Consider the following 20014-nt stretch of genomic DNA (forward strand, 5'->3'; position numbering starts at 1 on the left):
TATCTACCTTGATATAATAAATTAGCTCTTCATTAGCAAACATCGTTTAAGCATGCAATTACAATGCATGCAACATGCCACTTACGAACGATGCAACCTTGTTAGTTTTAGTTTTACACTTCCAATATCATTTTAGCATGCAAATTACAATGATGGCAGTGGGACAATTTCAAATGACATATCCTTGATCGAGTTGAGTTCATCTCTGTCATTCGGTTCAACAGTTGCTCCCATATCACTTCCACCTGCAGGGCAATTATTCGAGAGTGCATCGTGTGTCATCACTGGTTGGGGAAGAACATGTGGAACATGTGAGTGGTTTTTTTTTTTAAAGTTTTGATTTATTGTTGGTGTTTAACGTCATTTTTGAACATTGCCAACTAAACGTGAAATATATTTTTATCTTGAACGATCCTTTTTCGAAAGTACAAACGCCATTTGAAACACATATGGATTTATAGGACAATAGTTCGATATTGCTACTGTATTGCTGTGTGACTATTTATTCTTCATTGGCTAAAGGTATATGGGAGGGATGGGATCTAAAAAAAACATGTGTAGTTCCACCGAAATTCTACGCCTGTCCAAAGTCAGAAGCCTCTGGCCTTTGTTTGTCTTGTGTTTTTTAGTTTTTGTTCTTTTATAAATGTTTTGGAGTTAAATAATAAGTTAATTTTCACTAAACTAGTACACAATCTTATTTAGAGGCCAGCTAAGGCAATCCACCCATTGCCACCCAGAAGGCTGCGTTGTAAACCAATTTGTTGACTTCATCTGGTTTCTGCTTTTTTGTCGGGTTGTTTTCTCTTTTACATATTCCCGTTTCCATTCTCAATTTAATACTACCTTTGATGTATTTGGCTATTATTCTTAGATCTCTTATGGTCATATATATTCTAGATCGTCTTATTTACACATCATTGGCTTTAAAATGTTAAGGTTTATACACGCCTCAAAAGTACTGAGGAAACATGCATTTTTAATTTAACTACGTCAGAGTGATTGAACCATTTTGTGTTGATCAGACGATAAAACTTATATTCATTTCGTTTATTTTTCATTATAAAGGTGGTTTACCAACTATCCTACAGAAGCTAAACACACTGGCCCTTCGTAATACCGAGTGTGCCAATTACATGTCGCCAATAAGTGGAGTGAATCTTCTGTCAAGCCATATCTGTGTCCACAACCAAAATAGCAATCCCCAGGACGGTGCCTGTAACGTAAGTCTTTAGCAATACATGCCAAAAAAAACCCAGAAATCACTTATCACAAATCAATAAAGACAATGATAACCAACTAGAAAAATGAATGAATGCATAGATCAAGGATTTGTATAGTAAGCTTAAAATACAAATCTTGCATAGATGAATGAAAAAATGTGAAAGGATACTATTGCCAAAATGCGTCACAGTACAACGGGCATTTTAGATAGTGACCGGATTTGTTTTTAAAATATCTCTAACAAGAAATATTATCGATATCCTATTGTCATAATCATATAGTTCTCAAAATGTTCCAAACACAAAGAAATATTTTCGGGTTATTTTAATATGTCAAAACAGTTTGGTTTCAATGTTAGTGGCATCAGAACGGCCTTCATTACTGAGAAAAACCAATACCATATAACAGTAAAAGTGTGAACAATTCATTTGAGAATTAAAACAGCCTTATTTATAACAAAGTTAAGTCAAACTTATGTTCAGTTGAAATTGTAATACGAATCGGCAAGTTTTTATGTTTATCGAAAAATAAATAAATCTGTTTATCATATTTTCGTTAATTAAGATCAATAATATTTTTCCAGGGTGACAAATACAAGAAAAGATGATGTAAACATATGTCTTTTATATTTCAGGGTGACAGTGGTGGTCCTATGACATGTACAGTAAGTGGTCAGACGTACGTGGCTGGCGTGACATCATGGGTTATATCGTCTCAGTCCACTGGATGTCTACCTGATTACCCAAGCGTGTATACACGGGTAACATCATTCCTCTCATGGATCAGACTATACGTGTCGGGTGTTTAATAACTTGTAACCAATACGTATTAAAATATTACTGAACATATTTTGTTTCTTTAATTTCTACCTACTCGAAAAAAAATTCACAATTGTTTCCACAGGAACTGGTTCTCTTTTTACAATTTAGATTATCACTTTGGCAAATGATTGTATCAGATGTCCAGTGCCACTATTAAGATGGAGTTTATCCCAGTTTCTAAGTAAAAACATAAACCATTTTTCGACATAAAAGTCATCAAGACAGTTTGAATGTTCGTTTTTGGCAGTTTTACCTAGCTGTTATAGTAACTGCGAGTACTCCCAAATCGTATTTTCTTGTTAATTCGACCTGTTGTTACTGTTTATAATGCTTTTTTGTTAGTTCATATTAATATGCATTTTGTCTATGTCACAGGAAATATTTATCCATTTTGGTTCATTATTATGCATTTCATATTAATTGTGTTTTCCGTGTTATATGTTTTCCATTCTAGTATTCAAAAGCTTCATGGACTTAATCATCTCTTGCATACCTGACTGTTCAACAACCGCAGGTTGATGTTGAATCTTATTGTCAGAACCTGAGGCATAATTTGATAAGTCCAATTCAATAGATCGGATCTCTTTTAATAACTGATCAAATTTTTCAACAGTATCGTATTTATAACGACTAGCATTTTTCAAAAGGGGATCTCTGAGACCTGACCACAGCTTTGATCTAAGCATGTCGTTTTTAGCCTGTGAGCTAATTTGACCTTTTTATCTTCAAGTCTCATACCATAATCAGCAACAGACTGACCTTGTTTCTGAGTTTCCATGTAAAACTTTTGAAGCAATGCTTCACTACTGAACACATTTCCATATATCCCATCTAATTTTTCAATAATCTGTGTGGGTGTAGCCCCATCTGGGAGTGATAACAATAAACCCCTAGCTTTACCTTTCAGGGACCCTCTTATACACTGCAATTATACAGTATCTGTATAATTACCTTCCCGTATTATACATTTAACTTCGAACTTCCATACGTCAAAAGACACTTCACTTTTTTCTTCCCCAGAAAATACAGGTATCTTGGGCTTTGCATATGAAGAGTTTGAACAAGAAACGGTAGTATTATTACCAAAACCTGCAGCATAAGTTGCCACTCTTGCTATAGACGAAGACCTAACAGGTGCCAAAGGAGGATAGTATGAGCAGTAGTTCCCTTTATAGGAGTACTATGTCCAAAAGATACATGCTTCTCACTACTTAATTTATCAAACTCATCTGATGTTACGACTCTAAAGCTTGTATTATGATTCAAAAACTCAATCATTTTCTGAACGTGTTCTTCTGAAACCTTAGGTTCAGTTTTTAAACCTTGTTTTGACTCCGCTTCAGCCATCACTTGAACTTTAACCAACGACAAAAACAACACAAAATAAACAAAACAAAAAAAGGACAATACACATGAATGAAATGAAAATGATGTCACGGTGGGTATGGTTGTCCTGCGAGAGAACGTTCTGTGCTGGTGATTTGGTCCTGTCAGGTGCTGGTGGGTCCTGATTCTGTGCTGGTGGGTTTGTTTACATTGTATCAGAACGGCAATAAAACGACTGTTTTGTTGCTTAATTTTTCTCTGATGCGTCATAAGTACCATGCAAAGTATATTACAACAATATTATATTGCAAAAGTCGTGCAAGTTCGTTAAACGGAATTGTCCTGACGCTGTGCTGGTGATAAGAAAAACGGTCCTGGTTCTGTGCTCCTATGTCCTGGTTCTGTGCCTTTAAATTTTAGTTAAAAGTGGCATATATATTCTAGATCATTGATGCTGTACTGTTATTGACTAATTAACTGTTGTCTGCTTTCTTGAAATTGACATTGTTGTGAATCTGTTTACTGTTATTATGAGAGAAAAAAATACCCCTATTTTTTTAATTTTTTTTTTAAATTAACTGTAATCTTATTTATTGGCCTGTTAATGGAAATCTTCTTGCCCCCTTTCAAGATAAGAAAATATATTTACGATTTTCGGGATTACGATCATTTTGCAAGATCACCAAAATACGTTGTAATTTATACAATACTTATATAAAGTAGATGATGTGGTATGTTTGTTGTCAATGGACAAATTTCCATAAGAAACCAAAGGAAGTATGTGGTAACAACCATACGTCATCGTACGACCTTCAACAATAACCCATAAAATAAAAATGTAAAAGTTTTTGCATAAAAATGGAGAGCAAAAATATAGAACAAAGGACTTTCTGAGCGTTTGAATCATATGTCTTTAGCAGCTTAAAACACATTTGTTTTGGAACAATTTAGTGCTGACCATAAGAATGACAATAGTATTGCGGGTTTGTTTGTTTTTTGTTGTTTTTTTTTTTTTTTTTGGGGGGGGGGGGAGGTTGGCTGATAAGTTACAGCGAGGTTACAGTGAAAGTTTTAAGCTTGGAATAGTTTCCCGTAAGATTTAAAAGTTGTATTTTAAAAGAAAAATGTATCTTATAGCTTTAAAAGAATCACTTGCTATATATGTAAGATTTTTTCAACATATTTTTTTTTTGTCTGAACGGTTATCAGGTATTTTTTTTCGAAAGTTCGATAGAACACTAAAAAAAATCACTATTTTATGAAAGGGCAGACTAGAATATGTCAATTTCAAAAATTAAAATATCTCGTAGCTTCATACTACCAATTGAGTATAAAACAAGTATATAAGTTTAAAAAAGAAATTCTTAGATTATAAACACCTACATTTAACTTTAAAAGGTCATAACAGTTTAAAACAATACAAATCTGCACACACAAAAAACTGGCTTAATTTCAACTGGTTATCAAACCGAATCGCTATAAGATCATATATAAGCTCACCTGTGTCGAGGGGTCGTGTGAGGTTCATGTATTGTCTTGGCGTCCGCAATTACAAAAAGATCTTTTCTGAAATTACTTGACCAAATGTTACCAAATGATTTTTCAAGAGTGAATCTAGGAAAAACAATATTCATCAACAAACATGACCACTGTCTGTTAAAATGTATTCGAGTTTTTAGTTACAGCCGATTCCATTGAGTATGTAGGCAAAATTTAAGGTAATATCTTTGGTTAGCTTGCTTGTTAGCTAAACCGTGAAGTCATTGTTATGTAAGGTATACTACCCTCCTTTCGAAGTAGCCTGGTCCTACAGACAGAAAGATGTGTCATTTGTCGGACTAGTCTATTCTTAAAGTAGGGTAGTATAACCTAACAATGACTTTTCTGTTCAGCAAGCAAGATAACCAGAGATATTCCCTTTGTCTACACACTCATTGAAATCGGCTTTAATATTGCAAAAATTCAAGTAATTAGGGCAAAACTTACCGAGTAAACAAATCAAAAGGCCAATACCTATCTACCTTGCACATTTCAGAAAATTCAGATCAGATAACGAAACTGGGTCCAGCAACATTTATAAACAATTTAAGATTTTGACCCTCACAGTTTCCATTCACCACACATATTCTTATTACAACGAATCATTTTAAATACAAAAATACCAGTTGCAGCCTTTTGTTTATCTATTGATATATGTATACGGATAAAGTTATGAAAGGCAGCAGGGTCACCAGGGTGAGGAGTCCATGTCATCTGAAATAAATGCTAAGCATAGATCTAGAAAGCGACAGATAATTATGACATTAAAAAAACTTTCTTTCGATTTTTTTCAAACAAATTGACACATAAAATGAAATATATAGTATTGTGGAATTTTTAACTTGTGTTCAATTCATTGGTTACACCTTTTACTAGGATAACAATCCTGTCAAGTATGAGCTGGGTAAAATATTTCAGAAAAGAAGATGGAAATGTAAAAGTTTCCGTGCGTCAGGTGCAACAGTATACGAGCAGCTAACATGCCTCGTCAGGGTGGAAGCTAAAAAGTACACGAACATTTTATTTAAAACCTTTATTCGTTCCAACAAAGTTATTGAGGTTTTGTTGAGGATTTAACAATCTACGACAACAAGATTTTTTTTTTAGAATTTACAGCTCTTCTATAAATATATGCAAAGCAAACCATTGATCAAATTGCTTGCTATGATTGTTTGGATGTTTGTAAACGACAGGTAAGTAGTCTGTTTACTATATACTAGAATTTGTTTGGACAATAAACATTAACTTCAATTCCTGTCAGTTTGTATTTGTCGAATCAAATCCCAGTATGTATTGAAACTCCGCCTACCTATTGTTTGAAAACATACATGCAAACATAGCAATAAGTCAATCAAAGTTTTTTTTGCATGCTTTTATAGAAGAGCTTTACTATATAATGCAAAGAAGCGTTTAAGTCTTTCGCCAAAAAATACTATCAATTTCTTTTTGTCCTATGTAGACTTCCGTACCATTTCCTTCCATTCATGATCATTAAATTGAACTGTAAAATATTTCTTGGTACCTTCTTAATTCCTTAATAAGTCTTATGTAAACATAATAACAAGATTCATTGCACACTTTTAAAGTTCTGCTTCATCAAACATTAAAATGTGAACTTAAGTTTTGAGACTTTTTTAATCGACACGATTGGGATTTTTGTATATGAGAACATGGTTTATCTATTAGTTGAAAATGCGGCTTTGAACTAGCTTTCAGTACCTGTGAGCATTTGTTGTTCAATAATGTTTGTCTTTGTGTTATTATTTTATGTGATAAATTGTTGTGTTGGTGTACCACTGTAACAATGAAGGAGGAAACGAGGAGGGTTGGTTGGGTGGAAGTGGGGAGGGGTATGGAGAGCGCTAACAAACATGTCTATGTGGCATGGGCTTTGATCATTGTCGAAGCATCAATGTAAGGGGCATTTAATATCTTATATTAATATATTAGAATAAAACTATTCTTATTTTAGATACTATATATTGTTTAAGAAATAATTCCTTCATGTCATGCTCTATGCTCATTTTAACATGGGTAGGCATTATATTTGTCTATATGTTACACTGAGCGTTAGCGAGGTGTAAAATGTGGTCAAATATAATGCCTACCCATATTAAAATGAGCATAGGGCATGACATGAAGGAATTATTTCGATTCTATTTGGACAAATACAGTACTTTTATAGGTCGAAGCGTACGAAATTACCGTAAAAACGTTTGGCTGTTGCCGTTTCCTCCTAGAGGAGTCTGTGCATTGCATTTCGTATTTGATAAGTTTAAAAGCTACGAGTAGGGTAAATATATGTTGTTTCATAAAAAAATATAATAAAAGTTTATGATAGCTGCTTAAATGTATATATTTTAAAGGATTAACGATGGAAATAACGTTAATATAAACAGTGAGTTCGTGCGCATGTGTCAAACATATTTTGTGCTCATTAGAACACGGCTTTGTTTACAAAGCGTAATAAGGACGCCATATTAGAATATCTGATATTGGACGAAAGATGTTGCCCATTTATGTAATTATGTAATACAAGTTACGATCATTTGAAAACACATATTAAACAGCCAAATAGATGCACAAGAGCCAAAATAGGAGTCATAGATCCTATTGACAACAATTATCTGCCCAATTTTATTGATTTTGTAACATTTGTTTCAAATATGACCAACTTCTTATCCAAAATTACCAGCACCGTATCAGGACCCACCAGCACAATGACAGGACCCACCAGCACAGTATCAGGACATGAATAAATTGAGAAAATGCTAAATTTCAATAAATTGCAATGTTTTTTCACAAAATAGTTTTGTCGTGTGGATTGCGGTATAGAAAGCGGACTCTATGAGCATTTTTGTTATATTTTTTTCAGTTCTAGATTTTCTGAAAATGAGCATTTTTGTGTTACGCTTACTGAAACAGTTTAGAGGGTCAACTTTTTAATGGTTTACATATGAACCCATAAGAAACAAAATTGAAAAATCTCAACTGTTTTCTTCCTTTTTTTGTGAGTGAAAACGTCAAAAATCATCATTTTCGTCTTTGTTTACATTTTTTCATTGATCACCAGCACCCGTCAGGACCGAATCACCAGCACAGAACGTTCTCTCGCAGGACAACCATACCCACCGTGGATGTAATGATGATGAACCTACTCATATGTCTGTTTCAATGCAAGTCGCTTTCTTAAGTCGCTGCTGTAACTATTAGTGCGTAACTTGTTAAATCAGGTGCGTGCTTCTATTCATGCACAAACAATAATCAAATCTGTAAAATACAGTATAGATGATAAAATATATTCAAACAATAAAACACAATGAATTTTTAAATCAATAAATATTTATAACATAAATGAATGTCAAATAAATACTACTACAGTTCACCGGCAACAGTTGTAAAAATCTCCATCCGTGCGGAAGGTTGATCGATTAAATTCCTTCTATGTCTAGGTTGTCACGTGATAAAGCAATACACATTCACCTTCACAGGTATGCTGACCGTGCATGTTTCAGTTGAAATTTGTAATTGACTTTCACTAATAATAAATAACATCAAACATATTTACATGTAGTATGAGCTTCCCGGTAGATATGCGCACTATAAGAAATATGAATTTCAAATATACCTTTCAAACAACAGGGTTTCACAGTCGTAAATTCACAACATATAAAGCAGTTGCTGACATTAAAGTTGACAATTGGTTGTTGTCTCACCATGAAGTAGCGGTACAAATTGTTCCGGAACCATTTTCTCGAATTTGACTGTATAACAATAAACGTTGGACGATCTCGGTGGAACCTCCAATGTCGCAGGAAAAATAGGACACCATATAAAATCGACTTGGGATGAGGGATAAATCACCATAAACCCATAAACTTGTCGTTGTAATGCGTGTGGTGGTTCCATCTAATTTTTGAGGGTGAGTTAAAGAAATTAAAACAAAGTAAACCTGATGATCATACAAGTTCGTCAAATAGTCAGTTTCGTGGCCAAGGTCGCGGAAACTATCGAGGGTCTGATAGAAGGGGTAGATTCAATAATAACCGTGGCTGGCGTGGCCGTGGCTATACAGGAAACCAACAAAACCAGAATTATAATTCTCAGACGAGGGGTTTAAACGAGTAAAGGTCTCGGTTGAGGGACAAACCAGAGACTTATATAGGCCTGAGAATGTGCCTAGTCCCAAACTTGTTGATACTTGTACGCAGAGCATTCTTGCTCAACGTATGATTGGTTTTATAAATTAGCAAATGAATCTTTTATTTACATTAATAATACAAAGTGTAAGGCTTTGATTGATACAGGGTCCATGATATCAACAATATCTGAATGTATGTTGAATGAGTTAACACCTTCACCTGAATTGAAAAGTTTAGATGACTTTAGCTTATCAATTAGTGTGACAGGAGGTACCACTTTACCGTATTTAGGTTACATAGAAGCTAGTATAAAGGTTGATTTTGTAGAGCAAGATTTTTTGATACCATTGTTGGTTGTCTCTCTTACTGATTATAACAAAAATGTACCTGTTATTATTGGTACAAATGTTATCAGATTGTTAGATTCATGTTCTATGGTTGGTAGACAGCAAACTAACATAGACAAGATCCCAAGAGAGTGGGATATTGCTTTTAATTCTATCAAAGATGAAGCAATAGGTCAAGTTTACTCTACGAATAAAAATCCCATCAAGATCAAACCTTTATCTGTCTTAAATGTATCTGGTTTAGCAAGGTCTAAGACACCAGAAGCATGTACAGTAGTGACTGAGAGTCTGTCAGATGACTTGTAAGATGTGTCAGTATGCCCACGGGTAGTAAACGTTAAGGGGTCAACTTGTCGAGTCCCAGTTAGAATATTTAACATGACGGCCAAAGCTATGGTCATAAAACCTAAAACACACTTGTGTTCTCTGAATGAGGTTAAGGTTGTCCGTCATGTAGATGTGCAAAGTGCTGAAAGCGCTGTTGATGAAGAGAAAAGGAGTTTGTCTGATCAGGAGTTATCATCCCTAGGAATTAACTTAGAGAGTTTCGATGTTCCTGATGATACTAAACTCAGATTGAAAGGTTTAGTTAGCAGGTATAGGTCTATTTTCTCCCAAGGACCCACTGACATTGGGCTCACAGATCTGATGGAGCACGAGATCCAGTTATCGGATGACAAACCCTTTAGACAACCTTACAGGCGTATTCCTCCAGCATTGTTCGATGTGGTAAGAGAACATGTACGTGAAATGCTGGAGGCGGGCTGTATAAGGGAGTCTAACAGTCCTTACGCCAGTAACGCGGTTCTCGTGCGCAAGAAGGACAGTTCTTTGCGCTTCTGTTTAGATTTTAGGTCTTTAAACAAGAAGACAATTCGGGACAGTTATTCTTTGCCTCGCATTGACGAGACAATTGATTGTTTAGCTGGGGCTAAATACTTTACGCGACTGGACCTTCGTTCGGCATATTGGCAAATGGGCATTAAAGAGTCAGACAAGCATAAGACCGCGTTTTCGTTAGGTCCATTGGGGTTCTATGAATTCAATAGGCTCCCCTTTGGTCTGACAAACGCAGGGGCATCGTTTCAAAGATTGATGGAAAGATGCATAGGAGAAGCTCATTTGCGTGAATGCTTAAAGTATTTTTAGACGATATTGTGGTATTTTCACGTAACATAGATGACCATTTTGCTAGGCTTGAGTCTGTTTTTAGTCGTCTTAAACACCAAGGCTGAAAACTCAAAGGTAGCAAGTGTGAATTTTTTAAGAAGGAGATTAAATATCTTGGTGTTATAGTGTCCGCCGACGGTATCAAAACCGACCCAGAGAAAGTTATAGCAGTCCAAAATTGGCCAGCTATAAAGAGCATTAAGGACCTTCGTAGGTTTATAGGTTTCACTTCCTATCACAGGAAATTCATTAGAGACTACGCTAAGATTGCAAAGCCTCTTAATGACCTATTTCTTGGACACCCTACGAACAAGAAGAACCTTGGGTCTAAACGAAAGAAGTCTAGTAAGCATAGTCCTTGGAAATTGGGTCCCGAGGAACAGAATGCTGTTGATCTTATTATTGAAAAGTTGACAAACCCACCAGTTCTTGCATATGCAGATTTTTCATTACCTTTCATTGTAAACGTTGATGCAAGTGGTACCGGTTTAGGTGCCGTCTTGTATCAAGAACAGGAGGGTAAAGAACGGGTGATAGCTTACGCTAGTCGTAGCTTACGTGGCCCAGAGAAGTTATATCCAGCCCATAAAAGAGAATTTTTGGCGCTTAAATGGGCTGTAACTGATAAGTTTCATGATTATCTCTTTGGTAGCAAATTTACCGTTAGAACGGATAATAATCCACTTACGTACGTTCTCGGTAAAGCTAAATTAGATGCTACCGGCCATAGATGGGTTGCTTCATTGTCAAACTATGATTTCAGCATTGTGTATAGAACAGGCAAGTCAAATATTGACGTTGACGCTCTTTCTAGACTTCCGTCCGATTGTAAAGAAGTTTTTAGTGACGTAGTTCAGGCTATTTGTAAATCTATAGTATTAACTCCAGATACAAACCCTGCTATTGAAACTATATGTTTGTCACATGATGTTCAGTTTATAGACAGCGATAGCGAGATTTTGGCCGATACATCCAAATTCTCTGATATAGATTGGACGTATGAGCAGAGACAAGATTCATGCTTAAGTAGAGTTATTGATTTAGTTACAACCGTTCATAGACTCACTAAGCGTCAGATGTCTCATGAGACGGATCTTGTCCGAAGATTATTGAGAGAATGGGATAAACTTTGCCTGAAAGATAAAGTTTTATATAGGAAAAGCTACATTAATCATGAAGCTGTGTTTCAACTAGTATTACCTTCCATTTACCATGAACTAGTACTGACTGCTCTGCATGACGATGTAGGTCACCAGGGGCGCGATCGTACTTTATCACTTGTGAAATCAAGATATTTTTGGCCGGGTATTGATAGAGACGTAGAGAGAAAAGTTTCGAACTGTCAGAACTGCATACTCAGAAAGTCGAAGTGCAGGAATTCTGCATCATTGGTAAATATATGTTCTTCCTACCCTTTGGAGCTCATTTGTATAGATTTTCTAACTCTTGAGCAGTCAAAGGGAGGATATGAGAATATTTTGGTCATTACGAATCATTTTACGAGGTACGCTCAAGCTATACCTACGAAAAATCAGTCCGCTAAAACTACAGCTAAAGCATTATGGGAAAATTTTATTCAGCACTATTCTTTTCCATCTCGATTTCACAGTGATCAAGGACGAAATTTTGAGGGTAAGGTTATCCAGGAACTGTGTAGATTAGCAGGCATAAAAAAATCTCGCACTACTCCGTATCACCCGCAAGGGAATAGTCAGTGCGAGCGTTTTAACCAGACTTTATTAAACATGTTGGGTACTCTTGATGATGAAAAGAAATCCAATTGGAAAGTGTATGTTGCGCCATTAGTACATGCCTATAATGCAACAAAACACGATACAACTGGATACAGCCCACATTATCTGATGTTTGGTTGGCACCCGCGGCTTGCCATTGATGCTTTTATAGGTAATCCAAACCAGTCTATTACGAAAGATCACTCTGCATACGTGAGTGATTTGAAAAAACGACTGCAGTTTGCCTATAGAACAGCTGAAAAATCAGCCGAAAGGACTGGGAGACGTCATAAAACGCGATATGATTTGAAAGTCGGACAGTCAGTACTGGAGACTGGTGATAGAGTTCTACTTAAAAATGTGGCGTTTAGAGGGAAACATAAATTAGAAAATAAGTGGGGTAAACAACCTTATGTTATAGTTTCAAAACCTGACTCTGATATTCCGGTTTATATCATCAGACAGGAACACGGTCGGGGCCGTAAAACAGTACATAGGAATATGTTACTTCCCATTACTTCCATTCCCATTTTAAACCCTCAGTGTAGTGAGAACTCCCAAGATAAGAGAAATGTAGTTTCAAAGAAGAAATATTGTCCGTCTGTATTAGTAGACAAAGTTTTAGACTCTGATATAACAGTGGACGAAATCACTACGGACGACCAAGTTGTTTCAAATACTTCATCTGATAATTCTGAATCTGATACAGAAGAAGAGTTTTTAGTACACGATTGCCCGAGGCGTCGAGTAGATATAGTACTGCCTCTGAACCCTTTAGCGGATGAATTTCATCCAGGCATTTTGAATCTAGATGAAGTAAGTCAGCGATCTAGTAGTCCTGACAGTAGTATTGAACAATCTGATGGTCAGAGGTCAAGTATTTTAGATGTATCTGAGTTTAGCAACCCAGTTCCCGTCAGTAGTGAATCAGAAACCAGTCCTGATAATCAAGCGTCAAGCGCCTCTGATAATCATGCGCCGAACGCTTTAGATTATGTCCAACCAGAGTCTGAAATTCAAGTGCGGCGGTCGAGTAGAAAATGAAACCGCCAGTCCGTTTTCAAGATTATGTTAGATACTAGTATTTTAATGTTTTAACTTTTGAATATTTTTTATTGATATTTGGAATTTAGTTTTATTTCTATTTAGTTTCATTTTTGTTTGTTTCACAGAAATGAATCAGCATACATATATTTACACGTCTAGTAGAGGAAAAGTTCTAGAAGGCAAAGTTCGTTGTAAAACGTTACGTGTAGTGCCTGGAGGAAAATTGGAAACTTTGTGCAAATATGCATATGATGATCTTAAAGATATAGACGGTCTGAAAATCGTGTATTTCATAGCTGGAATACCGGATATTTGTTCTTTAGAAAGGAATCGTAGATCAAATTATGAGGAATCATTTCTTAAAAGAACTGACAATAGTTGTTTTGAACATGCATTGAGACTAAAGAATACTATAGTAAATACAGAAACTAAATTGCAAAGTATAAATTGTAAGGTAGTTTTTGCTACTATTACAACTATGAGTTTCTGTCTTTGGAATTTACATAGATTGTCTATTGGAAAAACAAGTCATTTAAAGTATGAGAATGCATACGATAGGATGCAGCTAGAACTTAACTCCATTATACAGGATGTAAATAATTTTATTACAGAATTTAATCAAACAAATCATGTTATCACTCCATTTTTTCATTCTCCTGTACATAAATGTAAGAGTGGAAAATTTAGATATTTGTATAACAGATTAGTGGATGGGATACATCCTACATTTGATTTGGCAAGAATTTGGATTGATCGTTTGTCAAAGGCAATTCAAAGCAATGAGGGAAGATTTTCTTAATTTTATTTAACTTTTTGATATTTTTTGTTTTTTGTTTGTTATTTGTTTGGGAATCCTATTGAGTGTCTTGAATTTTGGTCATTGCTATATGGTATAGAGGCGTTTGCCGCATGCCTATCTAGAATGCCCAAATTTCAAAAGTGTCATATATTATTGTATAAGGTTCAATATATTGGTTTCGATATAGTTTCGAGACGAAACTTTTTGTAGGAGGGGGTGTATGTCACCGGATATATTTATCCATTTTGTTTCATTATTATGCATTTCATATTAATTGTGTTTTCCGTGTTATATGTTTTCCATTCATATCATATTCATATTTCATATCATCATGTTTCTTGACGATTGACGACAATAGTTTTGCGCTGCATATTTTGAAATAGACTATAGCTTTATACGCTATGCTTTGCTTTACGTACTCAATATTTAAATTAGTACAATAGAAAGTTAAAGCGATTCTTATTATTATTTAAATGATATATATTTATATTAAAAAAGCATGAGTTATGCATGAGCTCAAAGCGCGGCAATACTAACCATATATATATTAATACAATTTCACTTTTAAAGTTAGTCACTGGTCATTATTACAATCGGGGAGGCGGCAGACTAATGTCTACGCTGCAGGTACTTGTACTATGATATTATTACGTAAGTATTTCTGTATTGGCCTTGTTATTGGTCCGAGGCTTGCTGTATTGGCCTGAGGCGAAGCCGAAGGACAATACAGCTGGCCGAGGACCAATAACAAGGCCAATACAGAAATACACGTGATAATATCTTTATTAATTAACTACAGTGTTACAATATTTTTTTAATTTCATTTCAAAAGAGATAAATATTTTTACCTTGAAGTGGAACTATCCAAATCTCTGTTTGTTTCTTTTTATTAGATGCAGGGCCAGGTGTCTTCAGCATTTTCTCATCTGATGAATTTTTCTACCCTTTTCGGTCACTATAAAGTGTTACAACTTAAATTTAGACGCAACACATAAATAGTAATTGGAAAGGTACTGCCATTGCATGTGTTATGCAGAAACTAATTTAAAATCGATGTGTACAATCGTGAAATTATGAGGTCGTCAAGAAATGAACTTTGTGATAATCTACTCGTTCCCCAAACCCGAAATAGTTCTATCGTCTGCCTTCAAAATACCTTTTAAATGAATGTGACCGTCTTTCGCCTGATTTCAGCATGTTTAAGATAACTAAATGACAACTGCGTCTTCAAAACAACTGTTTACTTTCAGTTTGTGTTTATCGTGACTGTCGATGTAAAATCTAGAGACGTTCCGAAATCCTGCACTTGTGTCAACTCTGCCAATATAGAATAACTCGGCCAATACAGAAAAAAATCTATATTGGCCGAGTTATTCTGTATTGGCCCAGTTTACACATTATATTGCATAGGCAGTTTTCATCATATTAAGTCCAATAACAGTGTAGTTAATTAATAAATTTATTTATTCTTTTAGCAATGTTTAAAATGTTTCAATTAAAGTAAAGTTATTTTAGTATTTCATATATAGAATTCAGTATGGCTTGAACGCCGCATTTTGGTATATAAGTTAAGGTCAGAATAAAGCTCCGTTGCATGCAAATATTTCAGTATATATATTGTTCATATTTATTGGAACATAATTGTAAACTTGGTTTACAATTTGTATACTTGCAGATTTATATATAATAAAGTATTTATATATTGGACGACTCATTAAATGCAGAAATGGCCCACACGCATTACAACGACAAGTTTATGGGTTTATGGTGATTTATCCCTCATCCCAAGTCGATTTTATATGGTGTCCCATTTTTCCTGCGACATCTATAGACCATCTTTGATTATTTGAAATATCATCTAATTTTCACTTCTTCGTACTACATTTGTATGAACTTCACGATTATTCTCCTTGAATCTGTACAGGGAAGTATTAGCTAGCTCTAATTGTATAGTTTTATTGTTCATATTCACCCCAATGTGTATGTAGTGCAGTGTTAACTTATGTATTTATATGATAGAACTTTCTTGGTATTCCTAATTATTGGAAGAATTTTATACACATAAGGAGTATACATAAAACGACAAAGTTATTTTTCATTTACCTGTATATATTATTAATACCAGTTTTTTCAAAAGTGATTTTTTTCGAAGTTTTTAATATTTCGCAGTTGTGTCTTGCCATGGCTTTGTTTGAACTTGTTTGTTTGCTTTGTAGCCTTGCATGTTATTTCCTAATATTTTATTAACTGTGCATTTGCATTCAGATATCGCAGATCAAATTCATTCGTTCATAGTGTGTTACTAGTAATTTACGTTTTTTTTTTATTCAGTTAAGCCTGCCAATTGATTTGGTACCATTAAAACGTTTAATCCCGCTGCAAATGGTTGCACCTGTTTTTAGTCACGAATCTGATATACAGTAGTTGTCGTTTGTTCCTGCAATTTATACGTGTTTCTCGATTCTCGTTTTTCATATATATTAGACCGTTGGTTTTCCGGTTTGGATGGTTTTACACAAGTAATTTTTTGTTACTTTATAGCTTGTGGTTCGGTGTGAGCCAAGGCTCCGTGTTGAAGGCCGTACATTGACCTTTAATGGTTTATAACTTTAAAAAAATGTTATTTAGATGGAGAGTTGTCTAATTGGCACTCACACCACATCTTCTTATATCTATTGTTAATTTGTTGTTTTATTTAACATATAGAAAAATAGTTCTTTATCTTATGTTTTTTTCTATTTCTGTTTCATTTCCGTGATAGGTTATTATAACGAACAACACGTGTTGTCGCCTAATGTTTTACCAACTTTTTGTTGTATTTGTTGTATTTGCTGTTTTTGTTAAGGTTTTATCATCGTTTATCCCTTCGAATTCTAACCAATTTGTCATAGACCACTGTCTGAATCATTTATACATGACAATATATCTTAGAACTAGATAAGAAACAGTTCGGTCGATATTCGTTATCCAAAATACACTTTTTTTTTGGAAACCCTTATTGGAATAAATGCTGTAAATCATGATATTGTGATATTTGTTCCTTTCACATGTTTTGTTTTCTCTTCATCGATTTAAGTCTTTTGAAAAGCGACAACGACTGTTTCCTTATTTAGTTGAAGTCGTATTTTTGATTAAGTACACATCAGAAGTGCGAGGGGAAGAATGTGAAGGACATTGGAAACAAAATAGTAATACCTGATACATCAATGTTTTATGGCATTGATACAAATGTACATTCATGTGAGAAACAGTTTATAAATATATTTTGGTGTTCTGTCGTAAGTTGATGGGAGGTGGTGTCCGTTCTTATTCTGTGGTTCACATGTTTTTATACTATTATACTATGTATATTTCTCTGTCTTGAGTGTTATTGTGTTTATATCTACTGTTTTCTTGTTACGTAATGCAGTCAATTTAGCTGTATTTTTAATATAGCATGTAAGTGGGAGGCCTGATTAACCATTAAATCAGGTCCAACTCACCATTGTATTCTTAAAATGTCCTGTACCAAGTCAGTAATATGACAGTAGTTATCAAATATTCTGTTCCTATGTATGTTTTTGTTTATAGAATTAAGTTATTTTCTTCATTTTTGCCTTTGTTTCCTTTGTATTTGGTTATTGACTCGGATTTGCACTCAACAATGTTTAAGAACAAAACAGAAACAACAAATAACATGAATAATTTATGAAAAAAGTTTTAATTTGATAATTTGGAATGCATAACAATTATGCAACATGTATTTCATGACCTTACATGTATAAATTAACCTATTTTTCAAGTTTTGCAAGTGCTCCATGTTCATTGTTTAATTCTGTCATAATTCAGTGATCGTCAAACTCGAAAAAAATAGCATGCTTTCAATCATAATAGTTATAAAACAAAATACTATTTGCATACGTTAAACTCCAACATATTATGGTAAACACCCTTTTTGAATATATGTCGTCAAAATCCTAATAATAAAAATAAAAAGTAATCTTGTACTGTGGAAAAATGGAAATTAGGATATTAAATTGAATTTTAATTTCATATTCAGGTTTATTGCAGATGAACTTTCCATTAAAAATGTTAACGTATCTGATCTGGTTATATTGATATATTGTACAAACCTAGAGACAATGAAACACCAGACATGCCAGACATACATCGAATTTGATATAAGCAATCATCGTAGTATCCGAATCAGTGTCAGTATAAACCATTAAAGGTCAAAGTACGGTCTCTAACATGAAGCTTTGGCCCACACTAAATAGCAAGGTATGAAGGGCCAATAAATGACTAGTGAAAAACATTTCAAACGGGCAAAAAGAGAAACGAGACATAACAAAACCACTTGCGCACTGAACATCATTTTTCTGATTTAGAACAGGTGTATTGATTATCAATAAAAAATCCAATTGTGTATGATAAAAAGAAAACTATGCCATATAATTTTCAGATAAAATGTGAGAAGTCAGCTTTTATAACATGCTTTCAGTAATGAAAAAGAAAAAAACGGGGTCACTGGACTTGTTTTCTTACTACACATTAAATAAACAGCTGCGCCATGAGCGCATGATACGCCCGACGTCTTGTGTAGACGTTTTATGCAATAATTATAAATAGTTTCTGAGAAAGTTTTAAGCAATAACCATATACTGTTTTTGAGACACGGCGGGACATGTGAAACCCCCAACCCTGTTTTTTTAACAAAAAACTAAATATCACTAAAATAAAATTTTGAATCAAAACCAAAAAGTATACAGATCTTTATATTAATAAAACAAAGAAGTGTGTAAAGTTTTAAGCAATAATCATAAATTATTTTTGAGATACGGCGCGACATGTAAAAAAACCTCCCCTGTTTAACAAAATACTCAAAGTAAAGTTTTAAGCAATAATCATAAATTGTTTTTAAGATATGGCACAAAATGTAAAAAAAAAACTCCCCCATTTTTACAAAATACTCAATAACTAAAAATGAAATTTTGAATCATCACCAAAAAGTATACAGATCTTTAGATTAATATAACAAAGACATGCGTAAAGTTTTAAGCAATTATCATAAATCGTTTTTGAGATATGGAGCGACATGTAAAAAAAAACTCCGCCTTTTTTTACAAAATATTCAATAACTCAAAAAAAAATTTTTGAATCATCACCAAAAAGTATACAGATATTAAGATTAATATAACTAAGAAGTGTTTAAAGTTTTAAGCCATAATCAAGAATCGTTTTTGTGACATGTGAAAAAAAACACACCCCTGTTTTAGTTACAAAGTGCCGTAACTCAAAAAGTTTTAATCTTATTTTCACAAAAAAGTATACAGATCATTTGACCATGATAAGAAATAACTATGTTAAGTTTCATGAAATTTGGATAAGTCGTTCTCAAGTTACGGTGCGACATGTTTACGCCGGACAGACGGACGGACACCGGACATTTGTATACCATAATACGTCCCTTCAAAATTTTGACGGGCGTATAAAAAAAGGAATATTCACAACACTTTTTATTGTAAAACTTACTTTATCAATACAGTTGTAGTTATCGACCCTGGCGTAAAGCAACCAACAATCAATCAATCGACCCTTATGTAGCAAATTTGGGAAAAAAATTGAATTAAACGAACATATTGTGTTTTGTTTTAAATACAGCATGGAATAAGATAAAACTCGTTGTTATCAATATTAAAATGAAAAGGCTTACACATTAAATACATACTACTTTCATTAAAGATCTAGACCAATTATTACCTGCTACTTTAAATTTAAGATGGAGGAAGTATCTGAGTCATTTTAACTCAATCAAATAAAATATCAAGACAAACAATCGAATATACTAGTATTTAATTGAACGAATAAATTTGATCTTAGTCGAAAA

General features: G+C 34.1%; 1 pseudogene; it reads right to left on the bottom strand.

The window, feature by feature from the left end:
- Positions 1-144: 144 nt before the first annotated feature.
- On the bottom strand, positions 145-3392 carry LOC143059404 (uncharacterized; annotated as a pseudogene).
- Positions 3393-20014: the final 16622 nt, after the last annotated feature.

The sequence above is a fragment of the Mytilus galloprovincialis genome, chromosome 14 (genome assembly GCF_965363235.1).
Source record: "Mytilus galloprovincialis chromosome 14, xbMytGall1.hap1.1, whole genome shotgun sequence".
In the NCBI taxonomy this organism is placed as follows: domain Eukaryota; kingdom Metazoa; phylum Mollusca; class Bivalvia; order Mytilida; family Mytilidae; genus Mytilus; species Mytilus galloprovincialis.